Source organism: Rhynchophorus ferrugineus, unplaced genomic scaffold (assembly GCF_030347505.1).
Source record: "Rhynchophorus ferrugineus isolate W39M unplaced genomic scaffold, kcgeb_rfMv2 rfM6, whole genome shotgun sequence".
Lineage (NCBI taxonomy): Eukaryota > Metazoa > Arthropoda > Insecta > Coleoptera > Curculionidae > Rhynchophorus > Rhynchophorus ferrugineus.
The window spans coordinates 39,116,802-39,142,794 of NW_027472585.1; positions in this window are offsets into that span (position 1 = coordinate 39,116,802).

Here is a 25,993-nt window from a genome sequence, read left to right on the forward strand (position 1 = left end):
TCCCATCTTTTAGGCAATATACGGATTCCATCTCGAAAGATGTATGTACCTATTGAAGGTATCCACAAATTGAACCAGTTTTTGGTATCTTCGTAAGAACTGAGGTCACGACTCATATATCGGAATAAGCAGTAATCAGAAGGCAAGGTTGGAAAATATGGCGGGTGGGGTATCACTTTCATTTTAATGTTTTCAAGAATGTTTTCACCGGTTTTGCGACATGTGACCGAGTGTTATGTCAGATTTTCATGTCTTTGCTTGCATTCCGTTCATTTTTTTCGCGCATATGAGTTCGATGGCGATTCCTACTGATGCTTTCATTAGATTTTAGTAGCTCATAGTACATCAAGCTTATACCACAAAGTACAGAACGAACTTGAAACAAAGAATTTTCCAAGTTCCACCATGTTTATTCATGTAAGGTTGTTCGAATAATTATGCTTAAAAAGCCTGACAAACCGACAGAACAAGTTGTATCTATTTTAGAGGCCTATCTCGCTAGCACCTGCGATATCAAAATTTTTTCTATAACTGCTATAAAAACGTATAAAACCACTTATATAAATACCAGCTTTCGAGTTCATAGAATAACAGCAGTTGTTGAAGAGTCATTCGAATAAAAGATATATTGCTCTGCAATATTCCTATTTATCCCACAGGCTTTTGATCAGGTATGCCATTTAGGATTAATCTACAAAAAGAAAAAATTTCGACTGCTGGAATTATATTTGTTCGATAGAAAATTTTGAGTGTCATATACAGGTGAATTCTTAACTCTTAAACCTATTTCGGCTGGAGTTCCAAAGAAAAATGTCTTGGGAACACTCGTATATCTGCTCTGTACTACTGATATCCCAAAAACAACAAGAACAGTACTTGGAACATTTACCGACGGCACTGTTATAATGAGAAAAGACGTTCTGTGTCTAAGGTTGTACAAAAAGTAGGAGTAGAGGGCAGCAAGATCTACAAGTGGACTAGGGACTGGAAAAGACAGCTTAAGACAAAAGTCTAATTATATTATATGACGGATGCCTGATTCTTCAAGCAAAATCAGCGAATACCTCGTAATATGTCTGGATTGTAGATTAAATTGGAATCATCATGTTAGACAAAAAACATAGTAGGTTGGACTCAAAATCAAGCAACTGTACTGGTTAGTCGGAAGATACTCTGAACTTGGCCTACACTCAAACAGAGTGGTTTATTAATCAATCATGAAACCAATTTGGAACTATCAAGTGCAAATATGGGGTTGCACTAAAACATCAAACCAACTAGTAATCCAAGGCATCCAAAACAAAGTTCTGCGCTTAATTACGAATTCTTATCGCTACATAACAAACATAGAACTACACGATAACCTCAAAATTAAATGGATAGACGAGGTGATCCAGGATTTGGCATTACAAGACGCAGAATCAGAAGTTTGGAGCGAACCAAAAGACAAGACTTGTTTAGTGCATAAATGTATTCTTAACTTTAGCTTAATTAGATTAGTTTTATTTTAATTTCGGAAATTTATACTGATATACTAATCCCGTACTCGCCTTGCTTGTTTAGTAATGTAGGTACAACAGACCTGTAGTAATAAATTAATTTGTAAATTAAGATTGTACTAAGCACATCCAATATAAGATGTAATTGATAAAAAATAATCAGTAAATACAAAAATATAATATATATATCAACTAAAAGATATCTATTTCGCGTTACTTCATCTAGTATAAAAATATTTGTTCAAGTAATTGAATCCGCTACGAGCGACATCCTCTAGGAGAACGACTCTAGCGCGATAATAACCGAACCGCTAAGATACTTTAAACCCTAATAAATCACAATGTTGTCATACATCCCATGTTTTCCCATGATAGAAAATTATATTACCAAGAATTTCGAAAAACCTCGGGCGACAAGGAGCTTTACACAAAACTTTCAGTTTGATAGAAACTTAGTTTAAAGTCAGTTTGGGAAGTTTTGTCTAACTTTCGCGAAAAGTTACAATGTGTGGTTGTACGTGTTAACTATAAAATACTTGGATGGGAGAGACAAATGATATGAAAAGGGTGCCTGGATCTCCTGCCGCCAGGAATGCCTCCTGGCTACGTGAGAACTCGGCCTAGAGGAGGTCACCCCTGTTGTTAAAATAACGCGATTAAAAGTAGATTATTATTTTGTAATTATTCATACAATCAAACTGTCATTTAGTTAATTTCGTCATCTCGAAGGCCAGAATTTCGGTTAATAGGCTTTTAACGGTGTTTGTTCATCTTGTTTGCTTTTTTGTGTTGTGTAAGGTGGCAGGGGAAAAAGTAATTTCGGCTCTTCCTAACTGATGACTGAAAGGTTGATTCAGTTCGCGGTAACTGCGCTTGGCAAATGAAGATTTGTGAGTGTGAATTTCTTAATATTTTACTTCTCTGACTGAGAGTTCATGTCATATGCACATTAACTTCTAATGAATTTCTTGTTGAGTAACTCGTTTCAATAAGAAAAATCCCTTCCTTACAAATTGAAACCAGAGCTAGAAAAAAAAAATGTCAAGTACTGTGTTAATATTTAAAAAAATTTTTTTATTTAATTATTACATTGTTACTAGTCGTTTCCGACTAATCTACAATTTTTCTTTATGATAACTTAAATCTAGGTATATAAATAATATTTATAAATAATGTTTATACATATCACTGCTGTATTTTTATTATAGGCACCTCACTGCGCAACTCTACACAAGATCAGATGGTTTGATGCTTTTCAGTCTGTCTTCTCTTGTGGCGCTATCCAAAAATTGCAAAACTTCAATATTCTCATGAGAATAGAGTCTTTTACATGCCCCCTTGCAATTCTCTTGATTTCTTGACTGACTGTGGGTATCTGAAAGTCTCGATATAGGTAATCAGTCCTGTAGTATTTGGGTGCGCCCACAATACCTCTCAGGACTTTTTGTATGTAGGAAAAATTTGTATTTTATTTATTTATGCCTCTTTGCAGGGCATCCCCATAATTGAACCACATAAGGCCATATAGGTTTCAGTATTTGCTTATATAATAGCAATTTGTTATGTACTGACAACTGTGATTTTCTTCCAATTAGCCGGCACATTTTCCTATATTTAATATTTCAAATAATGGCTCAAATATTCAACAATTTTCTACGTCTAGATAAAATATACATTACTTATACATTAAATATATATATTAATATACATTAAATATACATAAATATATATAAAGCTGAGGAAAGTACGGAAAATTTGAAAAAATATGAAAATGTGATAAATTTTATATTACATTCCCGTTAATTACCAACCGATTTCATTTCTGCGATCCATATTTTTTTTTATATCGGTTACAAATCCAGCACAAAGTCAACAGCTTCAAATTAAATCAATGGTATCAGTGCTGAAGCGATATCCGGTGCTTGATAAATCTGTAACAGCACGATAATTAGTTGACGACTGGCGAGCTCAAATGATACTAGATTTTGATCAACATGAGCTTCAAATTCATGAAGATAACAGTGATGGTGCCTGCTACTTTGGTAAAGTGTTTTGCGCTAAAAACGTTGCGGGAATATACTTATTCCCAAACATAAAAATTGTGATGTCCTTACTCATGATATTACCGTTTTTAAACACATTACTCGGCAAAAAACTTAGTGTCCGTAGAAATTTAAAAAGAGAGAACCAAATTAAAAAAGGTAAGGCATTAAAGAATGAGACGATTGTGTCAAGTTTGACTCATAATACTAAATGCTTTCAAGGAAAATAAGAAATTAAGTGTAAGGTTGCGTTTTATTCAATATTATGAAAATAGAAAAAGTAACTGTTATTTAAATTTTTGAGGCATGCTTTATTTCTTAAAATACTTTAGAGAAGGATTTATTAAAATCAGTACATGTTTCTCTCCAGTTTAGGGAATTTGATTTGGATTATTAGGCAATTTGATGAATTGGCATTGGCAACCCTGATGGTTTCCTTGGTCTCAGTATTTGGCCTATTAATCTAAGAAGGCTTAAAGTAATAAAATTGTCGTTTAAGCAGAAAATCGAGAAAAAAGAGTTCTATTAATGCGACATGATATCATTGATTATTGGTTGACATTTATATGAACGAATTCTCTTTTAATATTTATATTTTTACGAACAACTCAAGCTATTTTCACATGTTACTTCTTCTGTTTTATATTCTACGCACTATTATAAATTATACTCGTATTATAGTACTTTTTCTATGCAAGTATTAGGATTGAAAATTAGATTTAACGGATTTTTTAAAACTTTTATTAAAAACATCTTGTGAATTAATAGTCTGTATAAGAAATCACTCAGTACTAACTATTCCCAATATCCTAATAATTATTAATTTGAATATCCCCATAATTGTTATGTGTCAGAAAATCGAACCATAATGGATAGAATAGCTATATTTGCAAAGAAAATTGAATAGTTGTTACAATATATGAGGCAGTACTTTAAATATTTTCATGTATATTGCCAATACCATGGAGCAAAATTAGAACAAAGACAGAGACAATTTCTCACCAAACTCATACAAATTTTTTCCGATGACATATGTGGAGTACGTAACACTAAAGAAGAAGCAAAAAGAAGGTGGTATCGTACAAGTGGTGTAGCAACTTAATACTATTAAGGCAGTCAAAAATTGTGCTGTTTAAATGAAAACGAACGAAAAATGACAAAAATTCGAAAAAATAAAGTCTAATGACAATGTGAGAGTTGCAATATGACATGAGTAATTCTATATGTTGCTAATTACTGAAAAAGTTTCTAGTAAACAATTATTATACGGAATAATACACTTTCTACGAAACTATGTTTCTAGTGCAGATATAACGTTCAGAACCAATTGGATGAAAATATTGATATGATCAGGTATATTTTTCTGACAATCGCACATATACTTTTAGTGAAAATAGTCTCCCAACATAGTGTTGATTTTTCTAAATTATCAAATTCAGTTCATGGCTATTAATGTATATTACATTCTATAAAGAAGAAAGACTAAACCAATATTTAATTTGCAATAGTGACAGGCTTTAAATTTTCATAGATACATTTTTAGGCAATCGTAAATACCCTAACTACAAACAAATCGTCAAAGGATTGCTAAAAGCATTTAAATCTTAAAGTTACGTAGACTACATTTGATTCAACGGTTGCACCAAGACATTAGAGTGACGGAGGAAAGATACCAGTAAAAATGGAGCCTCTCACTTAATTTAGACTACTGTTGGGAGCTTCAGAGGCACCTTCCAGATTGTTTCCACAATCGAAAATGTACAAAGAGGAAGCTCATTGGGAAAAATAAAATATTTTAGTGTGTGCTACTGAACGTATATTAGATAAGAGTAACAAGAGGGGCATTATTTATATTTCGGAAGTTGGCAACACTGTTACCATGTGAGTCCATCTGACGGTTCCATCGTAAACTTTGCAATTTTTGACGATATACGTACTCAGAACATTTTGTCGCACGGACGCAGTTTGTTTATTTTATATTTAATTGAAAGTTTCGTCTCGGCAAAAAAATGAAACTGAATCGTGAACATTTTCGTGCGATGATTTTTCACGATTTTCGAAGTGGATTATCACAACAACAGTGCATCAATCATCTTAATTTAACAAAAGCCACCGTGTATCTATGGTTTAGTGAATGCAATCGTGGTTGTAGTTCGCTGTCGAGTTTCGCGAAGGCCATAATCAGTTGTTGTGCCAGAAAACATCGATGCTGTGTGCGAAATGATTAAGCAAGATCATCATGTCACCTATTGTGAGATTAAGGCATCCCTAAGCATTAGTTCCACCAGCATATATGCGATTTTACATGAACACTTAGCTGTGCGAAAGTTATGTTCGTGTTGGATCCCACACAATTCGACTCGCTGAATCGCTAAAAAAAAAGCTCATGTTGATTGGCGCAAAGAAATGCTTAAGAAATCCAATAGCTTCGTAAGACCTTTATAAAATCGTGGCAGGTGACGAATCATGGATATATTCGTATGAGCCCCAAAACTAAGCAGCAGTCGACTGTATAGGTGCTCAAAGAAGTACCAAATCCAACAAAAGGCGTTCGCGACGAAGCACTTCAAAGAAAATGGTGACTTGTTTCTGTAACAGTGCCTCTAGAGGATCGTACAACAATAAATTCTGATTGGTACATAACCATTTGTTTACCAGAAGTCTTGGGTGAAATAAAAAAAACAAACAAAGGACGCCAGATTGTTCTTGATCAAGATAATGCGAGCTCTCACGCATCGCCTAAAACAAAATACTATTTGAGCACTCAAAACATCGAATTGATGGGTCATCCGCCGTGCAGCCCTGAATTGGCATCCAATATCTTCTTCTTGTTCCCATCCGTGAAGAATAAACTGCATGGTGAACGATTTTGATCGCCGGAAGAAGCTATTGAAGCGTTCAAAAATCATGTTTTGAAGATACCTTATTCAGAATGGAATAAAGGCTTTGAAAAATGGCTTAAGCGTATGCAAAACTGTATCGATCATCGCGGTGAGTATTTTGAAAAACAATAAAAATATAGCTTAGCTATTTGTTTTTTTTTCCTATTCCCGAAATATAAATAGTCATCCTGGTATTTTCAGGTCTGTTATCTCTTATTTTAATGTAATAAGTCCTTTTGACATAATTACTTAAATTGTCAAGAAACGTTAAATTGTAGACTGATGAAAAAATGGAAGCCATTTTCGAATTTACCACACCAAAAATATAAATAATATGCCACAAAAACTAAAGAGCTCATAGACATTTATTTTTTTATAGATTTGCCTAATATTCAGTGGGTAAGAAATGAGAATGTGAAGTAATGTGAATAATACAGTCAATTTTCTACCACAAAAAATTTTATTAAAACAAAATACCTAACAAACAACCTTATGACCTTGATATCGACCAATTAATTTTTTTCTCGTTTTAAATTATTTCCCAATATATTTTCAAACACACTTCAACCGGGACCATTGTTACTGTGCGACAAAACTTCGATCCCTCGGCCACTCTAAAAGGTTGATTTTCTTCGACGCCATCTTATTTACTTCGCTCGGGTCGTCGCTGCTGGTGTCATAGAGCAATTTTTCGTTTTATTTCGAGTACTTTTACCAAATTAAGCCCGACTGCTGACCTCAATGACGCCGAGTTGTTCGAGGCCTTTCGATAAACGCCAAAAAGTTGGAAATCGGCGGGACCGCAGCTCTCCAACGGGCTGCTGTGGAAAGTTCCGATTTTTATGCCTTATTCAAGAAATAAAATATGTTGAGGTCGAATTGTGAAATACCGTGTCAAATATATATATATATATATATATATATATATATATATATATATATATATATATATATATATTCTTTTGATATAAGGAAAGTTGGCGAACTTGCAATGATTCCATTTTATTATTCTATATATTTTCGGATCAACGATTATTTGAAGAAATACTGTTAGAAATCTGGAATTGTTATTCATATCAGAAGAATACAGTCACACTATTACAATCTAACAAATACTAATAATATTATTATAAAAGTTGATTTAATGAGATATGACTGACATACGAACTTGATCTAAACCATGTTCAGTTGTGATTAAATAATTACACTACTCGAATTTAATTATGCAGTAAAATTTAAAATTCAAAATTTTATCTGCAACAAGTATCAAATGGTTCTTGAAAGAGTTCGTTATCGAAAAGAATATTAATCTTGCCGCGCGTAAAATGACCGTGTTGTCTAAACGATGGCGGAAGATAATTAAACGGAATGGAAAATATATTGTTCAGTAGGATTTTCGTTTGCCATAAAAAATCCCTTCATTTACTCGAAACTGCCGACGGAACAATTAATCTTGAGGATTTGCATCCGAACGTTTTGACGTCAAAAATGTATTTGTTTTCGCGAAACGGTTTTATCAAAACGCTTTGAAACCCAAATTTCGGTGAATTCGTTAGGCGGTGTGAGCAATATTTTTGCCGGTTTGCAAAGATTTGCGTTTGGGTGCCGTATTTGCCAACGATACAACAAAACTATACGATTTTTAAAAGTAGTAAAACGGTTTTGTGCCTTGTTTCATCACTTTTTGTGGAACTTGGATGTAGCACCCTGATTTTGAAGCAAAATATAAAGCTAATAAAATCATCCACTATGAAAACCCAATATTTCCAATACCAATCATACCAAAAATAGCAACTAAAAGTACGACTAAAACAGTCGATAATAAATAGTAATAAAATCAGTCGGACCGAGAATAGCGACTGAAATAGTTACTAGTAAAATCAGTCGGATCAAAAATAGCGACTGAAACAGTTGATAGTAAAAAGTAGTCAATTACTAAACAGTCGATAGTCTTTCACTCGATAGTTCCCAACGTTAGTCTTATTCCCTCACGTGTTAATATCGTTTCACGGTTTTGTGCCTTGTTTCATCACTTTTTGTGGAACTTGGATGTAGCAGTCTGATTCTGAAGCAAAATGTAAAGCTAATAAAATCATCCACTATGAAAACCCAATATTTCCAATACCAATCATACCAAAAATAGTAACTAAAAGTACGACTGAAACAGGCGATAATAAATAGCAATAAAATCAGTCGGACCGAGAATAGCGACTGAAATAGTCACTAGTAAAATCAGTCGAATCAAAAATAGCGACTGAAACAGTCGATAGTAAAAAGTAGTCAATTACTAAACAGTCGATAATCTTTCACTCGATAGTTCCCAACGTTAGTCTTACTCCCTCACATGTTAATATCGTTTCACGGTTTTGTGCCTTGTTTCATCATTTTTTGTGGAACTTGGATGTAGCACCCTGATTTTGAAGCAAAATATAAAGCTAATAAAATCATCCACTATGAAAACCCAATATTTCCAATACCAATCATACCAAAAATAGTAACTAAAAGTACGACTGAAACAGTCGATAATAAATAGTAATAAAATCAATCGAACTAAGAATAGCGACTGAAATAGTTACTAGTAAAATCAGTCGGATCAAAAATAACGACTGAAACAGTCGATAGTAAAAAGTAGTCAATTACTAAACAGTCGATAGTCAATTTCACTCGATAGTTCCCAACGTTAGTCTTACTCCCTCACGTGTTAATATCGTTTCACGGTTTTGTGCCTTGTTTCATCATTTTTTGTGGAACTTGGATGTAGCACCCTGATTCTGAAGCAAAATATAAAGCTAATAAAATTATCCGCTATGAAAACCCAATACTTGCAATACCAATCAAACCAAAAATAGGAACTAAAAGTACGACTGAAACAGTCGATAGTAAAAAGTAGTCAATTACTAAACAGTCGATAGTCAATTTCAGTCGATAGTTCCCAACGTTAGTCTTATTCCCTCACGTGTTAATATCGTTTCACGGTTTTGTGCCTTGTTTCATCATTTTTTGTGGAACTTGGATGTAGCACCCTGATTCTGAAGCAAAATATAAAGCTAATAAAATCATCCACTATGAAAACCCAATACTTCCAATATCAGTCAAACCAAAAATAGGAACTAAAAGTACGACTGAAACAGTCGATAGTAAAAAGTAGTCAATTACTAAACAGTCGATAGTCAATTTCACTCGATACTTCCCAACTTTAGTCTTAACTAGCTCACGTATTAATATCGTTTCAGATACAAAACATAAGGACTTGTCCTGCGATTTAAAATTGCTCTGCCGGTATTTTGCAGTACAGCGCTGCCAAATTTACGTCACTGCATAAAATCACACGTCCATGGTCGATTTACATATAACAGAAGCGGCGAATAATCTACTGTATTAGAATTAGAGCTGTCAGCGGGCAGCGGGTCGGCCAGGTCCAATGAAAATAGAACCAATAAAATATTTGTTTATAGTCTGTTCAAAGTTATTTTGTACATACGTCATTCGAATTTGTGAAATCGAAACGTCCCAATGTTGCTGCATCAACTTTGAGTTTTAGTTCAGTGTGGCTTTGACATACAACAAAATTTTAGTCTAAATAAAATAATTGAACAAAAATGTTATCAAATATAATTTATTTAAACATTATGCTACATCTAAAAACTACAGTTAATTATACACACACAATAGTTTATAGGTTAGAGTTATAACCTCTAATAATCACTATTGCTTTCAAGAATTTTGTTTGTTTACGTGTTCAAACTACTCAGACAGCATTGTGCCTCTTTTTAACTAGAATAAAATGAGAAGGGAAATATTTCCTGATTCTAAAACTAATTTACAAATTGCGACAGGCGATATATTAAAGATCTTGATGACGTATGTACAAAGAAACTTTGAATAAACTATATATTATTATGTCTCACCGATATGACGACTATTCCTGGTTGATTTGGGCGTATTCCATTTTATTCGAATGGGTATGTTATTATGAGTAATGAAATAATCATTTTAAATTGTCAAAACTTGAGAATGTCATAAAAAAAATAATTAAATAAGTTAATTGATAAGCAAAATTATAAAAATACTAATAAAAATTAAAATAAAATGAAATTAGATTAGGTAATAGGTTTTTATTATAAATCTCGCTATTCTTTAGACAAGAACCCCAAACTGCTCAAACAATAATTCAATATGGACGAGCGCAAGTTGCCCGGCAATCCAATCCATAACGATCCAGACATAAAATTTAATTGGCATCAATTAGTGACGAGACGGAATTAATTTCATAAAGAAATTTCGATCAAAACACCAATAAAACTTATTAAGAGCTTGATAAAATATTTCTTTCGTTGTCGGAAAGTTGGAAACAATCCTAATGCCGACAATCTGGCCGGGAAATACCTTCGGAATCTTTCGCCGGCGGCAAATTGCTCGATACTTTGGCCTTCGGGGCGGACGGACCGTAATTCCAGCCACGGAGATCGTCTCTGCCCGAAAAGCAAATCACGGCCATTAGTGATTGCGTTCATTAAGGTTGAAATAGAAAATTCAAATTAGCCATGGTCTCTCATTAATAATCTGGATTCGATTACTTATACAAAGTTTTAATTATGCTCGAATTGCGAACTCGACGCAAAGAAAAAACTTCTAGGAGTAGTTCCCTTCTCGAAGTTCCCGAATAATTATGATAACGATTTTGTTCTCTTTCTTCTTCTTTAATTTATATCGGGGCTTTTGACTGTATGGCGAATGCGGTTCGGTTTAAAATCACCAGTTCCAATTATATTATTCCTTGGTAAACCTTGATCCATTCAATTAAGGAACTTATACATGTATGAGCGTGGTTACAAGTGGCAGTCAAAAAAATCTACAAATGGATGAAAGACCAGAAAATTGAACTTAATAACTCCAGATCTGTCCACGTTAATTTTACATTGCGGTGAAATAATAAAAACTTAATTATATCACTTAATGCATGCCCGATTCCTCAAGAATCAGAATCAACTAAATACCTCGAAATCCATCTTGACGGTAGATTAAATTGGAAAGATCGCGTTAGACAAAAAACAAAACACATTAGAACGAAAAAAAAAACAACTATACTGATTAGTTGGAAGATACTCTCAACTTGATCTAAAATCAAAGAGGTTGATTTATAAGACCATTATAAAGCCAATTTGGACCTATGGGCTGCAAATATGGGGTTGAACTAAAAAATCAAATCAACTAATCAACTAACGCTGTCAAAACAAGGTTCTTCGATTGATTACCAATGCTTATCGCTACGTAACTAACGAAGAACTACACGGTGGGCTGGAAATCAAATGGATTTGCGAAATTATCCAAGATTTCGGCTTAAAATACGAAAAAAGATTACTAAATCATACTAATGTGGAAGCAATACAACTGTTGGACAGCGGGCAGGATGTCAGGAGAATGAAGCGAACCAACCCATACGAACTTATATAAATTGTATACCTTTAGTCTAAACTATAGCTATGAGTTATTGTAATTTTATAATTGAGGAATACATGTTGATGTATTTTCTCGCACTCGTCTTGCTGGTGAATTAATCCAAGTACAATTGAAATGTAGTAATACATTAATTTATAACTAAGATTGATTATCATTTGATCTTTCAGCATCTTCATAAGGTTCTAAAAGTGTTTGATGGGCTTCAACAGCAAATTACTTCAAATAAAACAATAAATGTGATGAAAGTCTACTAAATAACTGCTACAGACGCGCTAAATAACTCACTAATAGTAAATACAAAATTAATTTTGAGAAATGTTAAAACCATTGGCTTTCACAATTAGGTTAGATTGTTTAGGATTACGACAAGGAAATTCGGAGGAACTTAAAACTCTTTTAACTACTTTAAAATTAAGTACCAAAATACACTGTACTTTTAAGATTAAGTACCAATTTATAATGTTTTTTATAATGTTTATCAAATATCTTTCACTATTTTTAATATCCAGAAACGTCGGCTGAAAAAAATATCGATATATCGATATGTCGGCCAAAAAACCATATCGATATTTTCGATACATTATAATCTGGATCTGTGAATTTGTTCTTCAATCGTACATTTATTGCCTCGTCTTAATCGAATTGCAAAAACTTCCTGCGAATCTTGTAGAATTTCCATTGAGAATCGCATTTTTAATACCCATAGCTTAGAGGGGTCGTATTGTGGCAGTGTCCAAATCTCGAAGCTGTGAGGGACGATTGGCAAGATAATCTTTCGAAAAAAATGGATGTAGTCTTGATTGTAAGGTATTCTCTTCCACATGCACTATAATGGAGAAGCAAAAGGTCGTGCAGCTTGGCCGATTCGATTTATTATTTCAGCGGTCGATGCCATGTTTTCCTCATGTATGACTGATTCTAAATACTTACCCAAATATCTATGCATTTTCTGCAACCGGATCCCGTTGAAATTTTCAATAGCAGGAGATCCGTCTCAGTTTTTCTGTCAGAGTTTTGGTTTATAAGTTTTCAAACCATATTGCTCTGCAAAGTGAACTAGATCATAAAGAATTTCAGAAGCCTCAACACCTGTATTAAGGAGTATAGTGTTATCATATAAGTTAAGTTTATAGCATCAAATTAAACGCCTGATTTGTAACGCTATTTGCATAATTGCTCTAATCGACTACTAACAGGTCAATTGAAAAGTTCCCGGCCTGACACATAGATGGCGCTACCAGAATTAAATCGACATGTTTTTTAGTTAGCTCTAACCCTCAAAAGATGCGTGTATAAATTTGACAGCTGTCGGATTATTAGTCTGTGTATTATAGTATTTTGTGTGAAGGAATTTTTGTTATTGCAAAAAAATGGATAAAAAGGAATTTTGCGTGTTAGTAAAATTTCACATTTTGAAGTGAACAAAGACAGTTGAAGCAAGAACTTGGGTTGTTCTCTGTGCAAAGCTCTGTGCAAAGTGGCTACCGCGCGAGCTCACTTTTGACTAAATACAACGACGAGTTGATGATTCGGAGCAGTGTTTGAAGATGATGAAGCGTAATAAACCCGAGCTTTTATGTCGATATATAGAAATGGATGAAACATGGCTCCATCATTTCACTCTGAAGTCCAATCATCCGAGCGGACCGCACACGATGAACACGCTCCAAAGCGTGGGAAAACGCAATAGTCGGCTGGCAAGGTTATTGCGCCTGTATTTTGGGATTCGCATTGAATAATTTTCATTGATTACCTTGAAAAGGGAAGGACCATCAACAGCGACTATTACATATTTATTGGACCGATTGAAGGACGAAATCGGCGATAAACGGCCTCATTTCAAGAAAAATAAAGTGCTGCTTCACCAAGACAATGCACCGTGTCACAAGTCAGTGAAAACGATGGTAAAAATCCGCGAATTGGGCCTCGAATTGCTTCCTTATCCACCGTATTCTCCAGATTTGGCCCCCAGATCTCAGATCTCAGAAATTTTCGTCGAATGAAAAGGTGATCGCCAAAACTGAGGTCTATTTTTTTGAAGCAAAGGACAAATCGTACTACAAAAATGGTATCTAAAAGTTGGAGAGTCTCTATAATCAGTGTATCACCCTTGAAGTGAATTATGTTGAATAAAAAAACTAATTTTGCCAAAAATGTGTTTTACTATGATAGACCGACGTCTTTTCAATTGACCTGTTACATATACAAACTTGATATAAATAAAGAGCAAAGATATAAGGTTTTTTTATATTAATACAGAGTTAGTTATGTTGTAGTTTTGCTGATTAAAAGCAAGTATCAATTACCGTTAGATAACAAACAGGTCCACGCCGAACTTTCTATAAATTACGTATCGGTATATTCGTATATTTGATAAATCTTATTTCTGGTTATTTCGTTCCGCAACGGCCGACCAGTATATCTTCCTCGTTATCTTCTCGAACGTGTATCTCTTTTATTGCCCCCGGAGCATCTTCCTATTATTCTCGCTGGTCTGTTCGGGCCCGAGATATTTATTACGCCCCGAATAATAACGCCATGATGATAAAAAACGAAGACGAGGAAGACGAAAAACAATATACAAATTCCGGCGAAATAAAAAATGATACACCTATAAGAGGAGACCCATACGGGGCGCGCTCAAACGCGAAGATTTATGATCATTATTAAGACTATTGGATTTTCCAGCCGCCCGACCTGAATGTTAAATGGGCGTCGCTTTTTTGTAAAGGAAAACTGTTTTCCCGCCCCCGCGCGATATAATGATTTACCGTGAGAAGTTTATGGGATCGCGCGAAACGAAATGCAAATTGATCGAATTACCTGCTAAAGAAGACGACAAGCAGGCCCTCGTTTGTCACTTGTTTTGGCTTTGGCTTCTCGTTAAAAGTTTTAATGCTCTAATTACTATGAATAAAGCGTGGCGTTATGTAATTTAATTTTTTATTGCTTCGATTTAGTCACCAAATTTTCTTATTATTTCATCAAATATTCGACTGAACATGAAAATAAAGCTTTAGAATATTTAAAAAATATATTTGTTACATTGTTAATAATAGTCATTGTCCACTAATCTGAATGTGTCGTTACAATAACTTAACTGTAAGTATATAGTATCTTGTGTAATGATGTTTGTGTTTTAACATTGCTATTTTTTATTAAATTCCCCTCAATACACTACACTATCCAAAATCTGTTGGGTCTGTGTCCTGTTCTAATGTTATCCAAGTATTATTGTATTACTACGATATTGACATAAGAATGAAGTCTATCCTCATGTTTTCTTAAAATTATTTTGGTTTCCTTAATAACAGTCAGTATTTAAATGGATCAATGGAAGTATTCAGTACTGTAGTATCTCGGTACAAATACAATACTTCTCGCACTTTGCTCTGAAAATTTTGTATAGTATGTATATATATATTGTTGTATATATATATATATATATATATATATAAAGGTTATATAGGTTTCTATGCTTACTTATGTAATAACAATTTATTATGTAGTGATAATGTAATTCTGTTCCAATTAACCAATACATTTTCTTATATTTTTACTCCAGTCCTTTCCTTTCCTCTTTTACATGTTCCTTCCAAGTTTTGCATCAAGATTCATTCCGCTATACTTAGTGTTGTTGTTGTATGAAATGATATTATTATTTATGGCTTCCGAATGATTGTGAATTAGTTTTTAGTAATTTTTTGGAGCATTAACCCTCGATTTCCGATCCCTCATATATAAACAGTTTTCTTAACACTTTATGAACTTTATTACAAATTTAATGAATATGCATAAAGGCCTATATATTAACATAAAGGATTTCTTTAAATTAAGCTTTGTTCCTAAAAATCTGGATGAAACCTTTAATGGAGATAGCTACGGTCTTCAATTGATTCTTTTGGGCCAAGCACTGGGCGGAATACCAGTAGAGGCATAAGAATGTTATTTTTCAGTTAGTTAGTTTCATTGCGCTCGACCACATCTTGCAAAACCAGCGAAAACATATCTTGAAACATTAAAATGGGAAGCGCTACGTCACCCAAGTATTAAATATTTTATTACATCATCATTACCAATTCAATATGCCGCAAGGATCGCAACTGTCGCAGAACTTTAATTTATTCTTCCCTACAACGAACTACTATTTCAGTATAGGCCACTAGTCTTCTTTCGCTTCAGTTTTCTTCCTATGTCCTTAATCCATGTTTTTTCGGAAATGTTCACAGTATATTTCAATCAAAAGGTCAATTCTTTCACAGAAGATATTCATTGTATTTTGCATCTATGAATATGTTCCTCAACTGTACACTAAAAATCGCTTCTTAAAAGAATGACTTCATTTATAACACGACCGAGAAGAGAAACATGTAAAATTTGCCTTAAGGATTACTTTACTCAAGCTAATAGATGTCAGACTATGACAGTGTTGAAGTCTCGGAGATATACAGAATAATTGGAAAGATTTGAGTGTAATATTTTTCCCAGTATTAATCAGCATTATCAATCTGTACTCAGCTTTCGAGAATCTTTAGTCTAACTTATTTAATTTATCTCTAACTAAATTTATTATAACTAAGTACGCATCAAAAAACAAGACTGAAGTAGGCTTAAACATACAAAAACTGGACCGAAAAAAACTGGGAAAGTGTGTTATGGACGGACGAATTGATATTTCAGATTATTGAATCCAATAGATATGGTTTTGTGCGCTGATCAAAATATTAACCACGCATGGTTGTGGTGTCGTGATGATTTGGGGATGGACGGTTAATTATAAGCCCGCCGATATGATAAAAATCAATGGAAAACTGAACAAAGATCTAAATAAACTTCAAGTAAAAAAGGAGGCACCCTTCAGGAGTAAAGGGTTCTAAAACAAAAACGAAACGAAGAAATTTTTCAAAAAATGACCATCACAATTACCAGACCTCTTTCCTATCGAATTAGTATGGGATCAACAAGATAGAAAAGTGAAGAATCGATTCCCGTCGAGCCCAGCATAGTTATGGAAATATTAATAAATTGTATGGAAGACGCTGGACGAATATTTCGACAACTTAATGAAAATAATGAGTGACTTAATGAATAAAATTTCTAAACAATAATTAAGAATAAGGTGGCATTTTTAATGACTGGAAAATTTAATGAAAAGTTTATTCAATTTTTCTTTGTACTATATATAGATTACTAACTTTAACAAAATATAAAGCTAACTTTTGTCTGATATTTTTTATAAGAAATCAATTACCCCATTACTACAAAGTAGAATAAAAAAAATCGTACTTGCATATTTAAAAACATTATATTCTTGAAAAGTTCGCAATGCGGAACTTTCGAAGAGACAATAAGTGCTAAATATTTTAATACAAGGCGGAATTTGAAGTCGAAGTTTCGCTAAGAGCGAAACGGCCCAACCTAACATGCCAGGTCTTCATTAACGATTTCGGTCCATCCAAGTTTTAATTAATAAACAAACCGGCAACAGGACGAAATGCTTATGTACCTGCCTCGTTTGCGTTCTTCACAGGTAATTTGATCAATTTGTGTTGCGCGTATCTCCTAAACTAAAAACCGCTTTATAATTTTCAAATATGATTAGACTGTGAAGGAATAATGTGACTATTAGTATATTTAATATAATAAATGCTTCAGAGGAATCATTTTATTAATGGATTTCAGTGATGTTATAAAATATATTGATTAAATAATTGAAATAAATGTTAAATAATAATGAGTTGTGAACATTTGTCACTGTTATGCATGTCGTTCACATTGAGTTTGTGGACTATTTGTGTGCCAGATTTAGAACAATTAGCTAGTGTTGCAGAGATCGGATCAAAAGAACAATTATTTTCTAGTCAACCAAATAGTTAAAATCACATTCATTGGAGCCAAAGCTTTTTAATTATTCGTGAAGATTCTCCGGGATTTTTTCCATATTATTACCGTATATTATCAACTTTTTATTCATTTACGTAGCCATCATACAGTTACATAAAAACCCGGCGAAAAAACTTTAGCACACCACACATTTTTCATTCTTACTTTTCATGATTTCAATTCTTAATAAAAATATGTTTCCTATTGTACAATTAATTAAGCCGGTTAGACGTGTTGTTCATGTAAACATTGCCAATTGTTTACTTATTGTAAGTTTATTTCAATTATATTGTATTCTGAAAAATAGTCTTTTACAAGTTTCAGAGTATGAGTAACAGCATTGCCTCGCTGATAAATACAATCCTGACAGACAATTTGTGTTCCATATTTAACTAATTGTTTTCCAATAATGTATTTTATTTCTGTCTTTCCTTCAAAACCTATAGCAGTTCAACACAGTTATTTCGCAACACGCGAGTTAAAATCATCTGATTTCTTCTTGAATCATAACAAGACATCATGACTGAGTATAATCACAAATATTAAACAATCACAAACATAAACTGATGACCATGCCCCAGCAGAATTCGAACCCACGACTACCACAACAATAGGTGGACCGTCCTGTCGCCTTTACCACTGCGCCAACCAAGCCGGCATGCTATATTATTGCAATAAGAATGTAATTGCAGTGTTTTTTGTATTATTTGCTTTGTCACGTAGTTTTTAGAGGTCTATGGTCATGCACAATAACTTGTTTCATATTTTAGAATTAATGTTCCTTCAAATATAATTACTTTCTTATATTTCTTATATTGCTTTATATCTATCTAAAAGCGAAAAAAATTGAAACAGAAACGCCTCAGGTCAGAATAATGCTCCCGAAGGAGCGACGAGGGAGAACCAACAGGGAAAAATACATCCAAAAAATATGTCCTTGATATTTTAAAGCATGTGCCTTTTTATTTGGTATTTCCGCAAGCGTACAAAACAAGAAAGTATTTATCTTGTTTTGTTAAGTAAGTAAATTTCAGAACTTTATAAAAACACGAAAGTATATTACAACGAAGTATAGGTATTATAAAAATAAATGAAACTGTAAAAAAACACCTAAGCACAACATTTCGTAGATATTTCATTTGTTTAATTATTACAGACATTACTCATCTTATCAATCGAAATATGAAACCGAAATGGATATGGGATTTAAATCAATATTGGTCCTCTTTTGATATTACAGGGAATAGTAGGTGCTTGTTTGTATTTTGATAAGCGATCTATTGATGAAAATGCAAAGCAACTGTTACACAATCGAAGTTAAGTGTCTGATTATTTTAATATTTATCTGCATAAAATAATAACTTCCTATTTATTATTATTGAATCATTCAGTATATACTGACGCTAATCATGGACTACAATCAAAGGTATTAGCTATTTATCCGACTTTGAAAAAGGAGGAAGTTCCATGTCCATCTGTATATATATTTTTTAATGTATGTACGCCGATATCACCGCCAACTGTGGACCGATTTTCAAAATTCTTTATTTATTCGAAAGAGTACACTTCTGAGGTGGTCCCATTGCCACCAAATCGGGATCGGTTAGGTGGAATGGGGGAAATCCGGGGTAACACTCAAATTCCAAAGACACGTACAAAGTTTTCATCTATTTTTTGATCTAAAATAATCAAATATTTGTGTATGATGTTATAGCCGAGCTGCTGTGACAGAAAATCGAAAGTCGTCCAGTGTAAAAGCCATTCAGTTTAATTTTTATGAACTGAAATATTGTAGTAAACTGCTTTTATGGTGTAATGGTTCAAGCGTTTAGCTCCCAAACTCGTTCGATTCCCAGCGTGGTCAGTAACTTTTGTTGTTATAGTTTAGTTAGAATATTTGTCAAATAACCCAGGTTAGGTAGCGGACTGCTGGGCCTAAAGCGCTCCTTATTGTCAATCATTGTTTCTTTATTCCCTTTAAAACCTTTACTTGGCCTACCCATTAAATAAAATAACTGCGTAATTATTTAGTAAATATCTAACACTAAGAAGAGAAAAATACCAACGCAAACCGTTATATTAATTTAGATTTTTTTTGTTGGTAACTTAAATTTTTGTTTGGGATTAATAGGTTTAAGTAGGTATTAAGCTAAATTGTGTGTATTTAATAGAATATAAAGTACGTGTAGCCGATAGGTTAAACAAGGTTTTTATTTATTTTTATTTTATTTTAAAATGTTTTTTTTTGTTTTTTAAGTTTGATTGTTTTTTAATTTGTAGTGAGTTCCTTATTTATTTCTTGAAGTCGGTTCAATTTTTTTGGTTTTAATTTTCTTTTTTTTATATTTTTGTTATGAAGGATACACAGAAAAACTTGAATTAATAATTGTGTTGTTTTCTAGAAATGAATGTTAATTAATTATAACGGTCCAATTAACGTATTACAAAATAAATTGGACGAAAGTCTATCTGATTGTTTACTATTATGAGATATCGAAGTACCATATTATTGTACAATAACAATTTGAAATTTTATTTCACCATTGCACCTTACTGAGTCCGTTTGTACGACTTGGAGATAAAAGTATATAAATGGTACATTCAAGATTTTATTGCATCATTACAAATGTTAGTACACCATCGTGGAAATATGCTTTTATATTGCGTATCAGCTAATATTGTCGACGAGTAAAATGGTGGAAGATGTTACAAGTTTATATCAAAAATTAACCTTAAGAATAACAATGTCAAAATTTTAAATATTTATTATTATGAATATTATGATATAATATTATTTTCGGAAAGTATTTATGTACATTATATTAAATATTTGTCCTATATATCTTGAGAAAACAAAAGTCGGATTAATATTAAAAATTATACTTTAATTATAAACGTAAAATGTCACGATGTTATACCACATAATAGAGTCAAATCATTGAGGTCAGATCAATAGTTAAACACTAATTTTGGTTCACGATTTTGGTTACAAATTCAAGTTCCATTTATAGTAAGGGAACTTCGCCAAAATTACTTTAATTACTTCTAAATTGCTCAAAAAGTTGAATTCAAATTTTCGCGCAGCCTTCAACAAAGGTTTTAGCAAAACCATTGCTCACATCAACCTATAAGATCTCCAGGCTTCCAAAAAACCGAACTGAACTGTTAATTGATCTACTGGAAAATTATGGGTTCTCATAGGCTCGTTATAACAATCATTTAGAACAAAGACGTTTATTTTAGTGCTATATCTTTATAAATGATAATAATGCTATATCTGCTACCACGAAAAAATATTCCATAAGAGGGACCAGAAGAGCGTTATTAGTGAAAAGTTAAAATAAGTAATCATGTTTTTTTTTTATTTATACACATATCTTCCTTATTTCTCTTCGAACGATAGTTAATTAACTTGATACCGATGTGTTATCAGAGTTAGTTCCAGTAAAAGAATATCCACATACCGTCAATTTAATCTGCATTGTGTAAGCGGAATGGTTAGAAGGTGATATTCTGAATGGAAATGACCGTTTTAATAGTGCTTCCGTGTAGGATTTGTTGACATTACGTAGCTTATCTCATGCTAATATCAACGATTTAAATTAAGGGCGTTTAATAGAAATTTTGTAGAAAAAGCGTGCATTTTAATCCATTATACTATCACCTAAACATAATAGAAGAGTTTTTAAATTTTTGCAGACGAAAATAATCTATTATACATATTTCTCAGACTACCTGCAAAATACAAATACTACTAATTCCTAGGTATAAGTATCACTAATACAAATACTAATACAATAGCAGGAAATAGTAAGGTTTCTGACGACCATTTTTTTTTTAGAACACCATTTAAATTATATTAATTACTTAATAAATAATTATTTTTGAATAAACAACTTTAATGTTAGGTTCGATATTTCATTTCTTAATTAATTATGGAGTCTAGGTAACTTCTTTGCTTTCAAACTTTAAGTCTTATAAAGATGTGTCTACAATATTCCAACATGGCTTTTTCTTCCGAATACTTTTTTTGTATTGTAATTCCAGTTATTTCTTTTTTTATGATTCTTTCAGATAAATTTTGCGTCAAGATTTAGCAATATTACTGTATGGAATAACAGCCTTATTCATATTTATTTATACTTGAGCAGTTTGGTTATAAATGAATTCAATATGCACTAATTTAGTTTCGTTCACCTTTATTTATTATTATTTCTAGTTTTCTGGTTGCTTCAACGGTATTGTCTCCATAAAGAACAGAGATAAAACACAATAGGGGTCTCTGGAGAAGAGTTTTGCTTTGTCCAACATCCAGACGGAGCTCTAATCGGCCATTCACGTAATTTGATTGGTTAATTTATATCTCCATTATAGGTATCTGTAAAAAAAACATTTTGCTGTAAAGACAGTTGATTGGCTCTTTACAGACAAAGTTTAGTACGTGATAGTCCTGACGTCGCATTTGATTGGACAATAAAATTTAAAGAAAAACAATTTAATTTCTGAAATAAATTTATTAAATGAAATGTCGTTTTTTCATATAGGTACATCTGGAAATTAAGCTACAGAGTCAAGTTGTAATTTCTCAATTCCTGACAGTTAACCTCCGTTAGCATGAAATGTAAATTATCAAAAGGGCCCTCATGTTCATCCTCTCCCCAATAACCTAAAGACGAATGAGGCGAACAAAAATAACTTATAATGAGCACTTTAAATTATTTCTCCATAAAATACTAACCGAATGATGGATACTCCTGAATCCAAGCCAAACTAGCTTGGTTAATTTTGTTCTTACTTGGGCAACAAAACAGAAATACTATAAGTGTTGTATCGCTTTGCACCCAAATTCCTAATGTATTTAAGTTCGATTAATCATCTCTTAAAAGGTTTGTTTTTAGTATATATTATTTTAGTGGAATTGCAACTATTAAATAATTGATCCAAGAATAAAAATATATAGCTGTGTATATAGCTTCTTTCGGAAGGGAATTAATTTCTAATACTATAAATTAAATATTTCATATTTTACATGATTATTAATATAAGTAAATTTACCAGAACTTGCAACAACAAAACACGCTGTAATGACCATAAAGATACTTAGTTCAATCAGGTTGGGATTTTTAACATTATCAATCACGTTTTAAACACACCCAAATACTTCTTCGAAGGAAAACGATTCTGAATTTCTTTACTGTCTGTACATCCAGGCACACAACACTTCCTATACCGAGAATTCACTTTACTTATTGTACTACCTACTTATATATACCAATAAACTAACAATATAATATCTAAACGTTACAAAAATCTAAACATTCTGCTCCAGGTACACTGAGAATACGCGCACCAGAGAAACCAAATGAACCAATGAAATTCCGACACGGCTCTTATTATAGCTATTAAACAACAACTAATAATTTAAAAGTAGCGACTTCTAAATGTTGGACGTCGCGAAATATTTCTTCCAAATTTCCTATAAAGTTAAATCTCTCTTTCTCTGTGATTGTCTCCAATAGTAGGTTTTGCAATGTCATCAGCAAATGTAGCTAATTTGCGAAATAAATAGACAAAGAAATGACTCAAGCTACTCTCTTGCGGAACCCCTGATTTTGCCTCTTGCATTATTGAGCAAGCTTCTTCTTATTTAACTCTAAACATCCTGGCTAATATACAGAAGTTTATGAGTTCACTGTATTGCTTGCGCTACTGTGTAAACTTTCTTATCGTTGTAGATTCTTTCAATAATATCTGCGATACCAAAAATTGTTTTCCGAAATCTGCATATTTGAAGAGTAGCAGTTTATTACTGGGTAAACGATTGAGGTTACCTTTATACCCCTAGAATGAGCTACAGACTACTGTGGCAACGCGCTATAGTATGGCTTCATTGAATGAGTATCACTAGATATATTTAGCATTATAATCATATATTAAGAAAAATAAAAGTTCAATATTCTTAAACCTAAACATTTCTAATTCCTATATGAGAGATATTAGAATTCTGAAAGAATCTAAGATACCAGATTACTTTTTCTACTGTTATATTTCCTATATTGGCACTAACCACCAAAAATGTTTACATCTTAAACTACCGTATTAAAATTCACTAATTAATCACCGAATTTAATTTAAATAATATCTAGTTTACTGTTGATCTTAAATCGAAAACTGATGTCATACCCCGACATAATAAAATCATAAATCCGACAAATAACCGATAAAAAATTGGATTATCATCTTCGCCTTTCTGTTACTACGAAACGGTAACCGTGAGAAGACGTTTTCCCTCGATCGAACCATAATTTACAGGCAAATAATTTAATCTAATTAATAAGGTCCGACGTAAATTTATCGTTTTTAATTTTGCCACGAATATTTCTCGTTTGTATGCGGTCCCATTAAAAAAGAAACAAGGAATTTAATGTTTTTTTATTTCGTAATTAGTCCCCGTATTTTATGGCTTGTATAAAAGTAAAAATTAATTAATCTGACGCAGATCAACAGAATTTCCATTTACAAGCAATAATTTGGCTCGATTGGAAATGTAGAAAAACGAGAATTTTCATTGGATATTGGTTCGTGTTTATTGTAATAGATTTTCGGTATCAGTTCGGGTTTATTTATGATGCTTGTTATGATAAAATTATGGCTATTGTAAAATGGCGCAGTTAAAATACAATTTGTTTATTGGCAACTAAAATATAAATATACGAATGTTAATTGAATAAAATATTTTTACAAAAAATCTGGAAACGACTTCAAAAAATAAATAAGGAACTCAATAAAATGTGTTAAAATAAAATATGTACGTAATAATTATTGTAATGACTAAATAAAAATCAGTTTGAAGTCGGTACCGCAACGGGCAACGGTTTCTATGATATAATGGTGAGAACGTTAACACCACAGGCGGAGGTCTCGTGTTCCCAAAAGGGCACCAACTTTTTTTGTTCCAGTTTGATTGAAGAATTTGTCCAATCACCTAGAGTAGATAGCTGACCCCAGGGCTTGAAACGTTCCTTATTTTCAATCATTATTTCTTTATTCTATATATTATATTCTTTATTCTTTATAAAAATATTGGACCGACTTCAAAAAATAAATAAGGAACTCACCAAAAGGTAAAAAATAATGAAAATTAGATTTTTAATTCGAAAAAGAACGTTTTAATATAAAATATGTACTTAATAATCGTTGTAATAACTAAACAAAAACTTATTTAATCTATCTACTAAACGTATTTTATATTCTATTACAGACCCACAATTTAGCTTAATACCTACCTAAACCTATTTATCTATTTACTATATTATTTTAACTACTACAAACTGCTACAAACTACTACAAAAAATTTTCTTCAAATTGGAGTAAAAAAGTTAAACTGTAAATAACATTTACTCGCTACAAATTCAGACATTTTCAAAGTAATACACAGTAACAGCATATGTTGTAAATTAAAATTAAATTTTATATAAATTAATAATTTTATAATAAAAGTTACATAGATAGTTATAGCTTACAGCAATTTTTAATTCTCTATCCATAATATTGGTAGTATATGTTCAGTCATTACATCCCCTTTAGGTCATTTAAACCTACGGATTTACAGGAGAACATTCCTTAAGTCCATGATTAGAGTTGTATATAGTAACAACGTTTATACGTCTATAGATAACGTTAAATCGTATGTTAATTATACATTCGCACAGGTTGTTTTCTATCAGTATATGTGGGAAGCACCTTAAAATTTCACCCACTAGATAAAAACGTTTAGAAATAGCCATTCCTCAACTACCAGTTGATATCTTGTTGCTTATTGAAGTTTGGGTGAAACTTTGTCGTCTCTAACAGATTGATCAACATTCTTCACGTTGTCTGCAACTCTTCATGATCTCGGTCGCTTCTATTTTGTTTTTCTGGAAGCCATACCCTTCAGTCTTTAAGAGCCATCCTTGGCTGAGATAAAGTCTTGGAATATGTTTAATCAAAATGGAAATGCAAGAAATGTGTTTTTAAAGACAGTCTGCAGCCCATTTTTGTAACAAGCCATTCACCAAAAACTCGGAATTTTCAGCCTAAAAATCTATTAATTACTTTCTATAGACATAACCAAGCCACTAGCTCTTTTGCGGTAATATTTCGCTCGAATTTATTCTTTTCTTATCTGTGGGCCAAGAAAAATTATTTCTTTAAATTATCGATTTAGTTCAATTAATCTAAATCA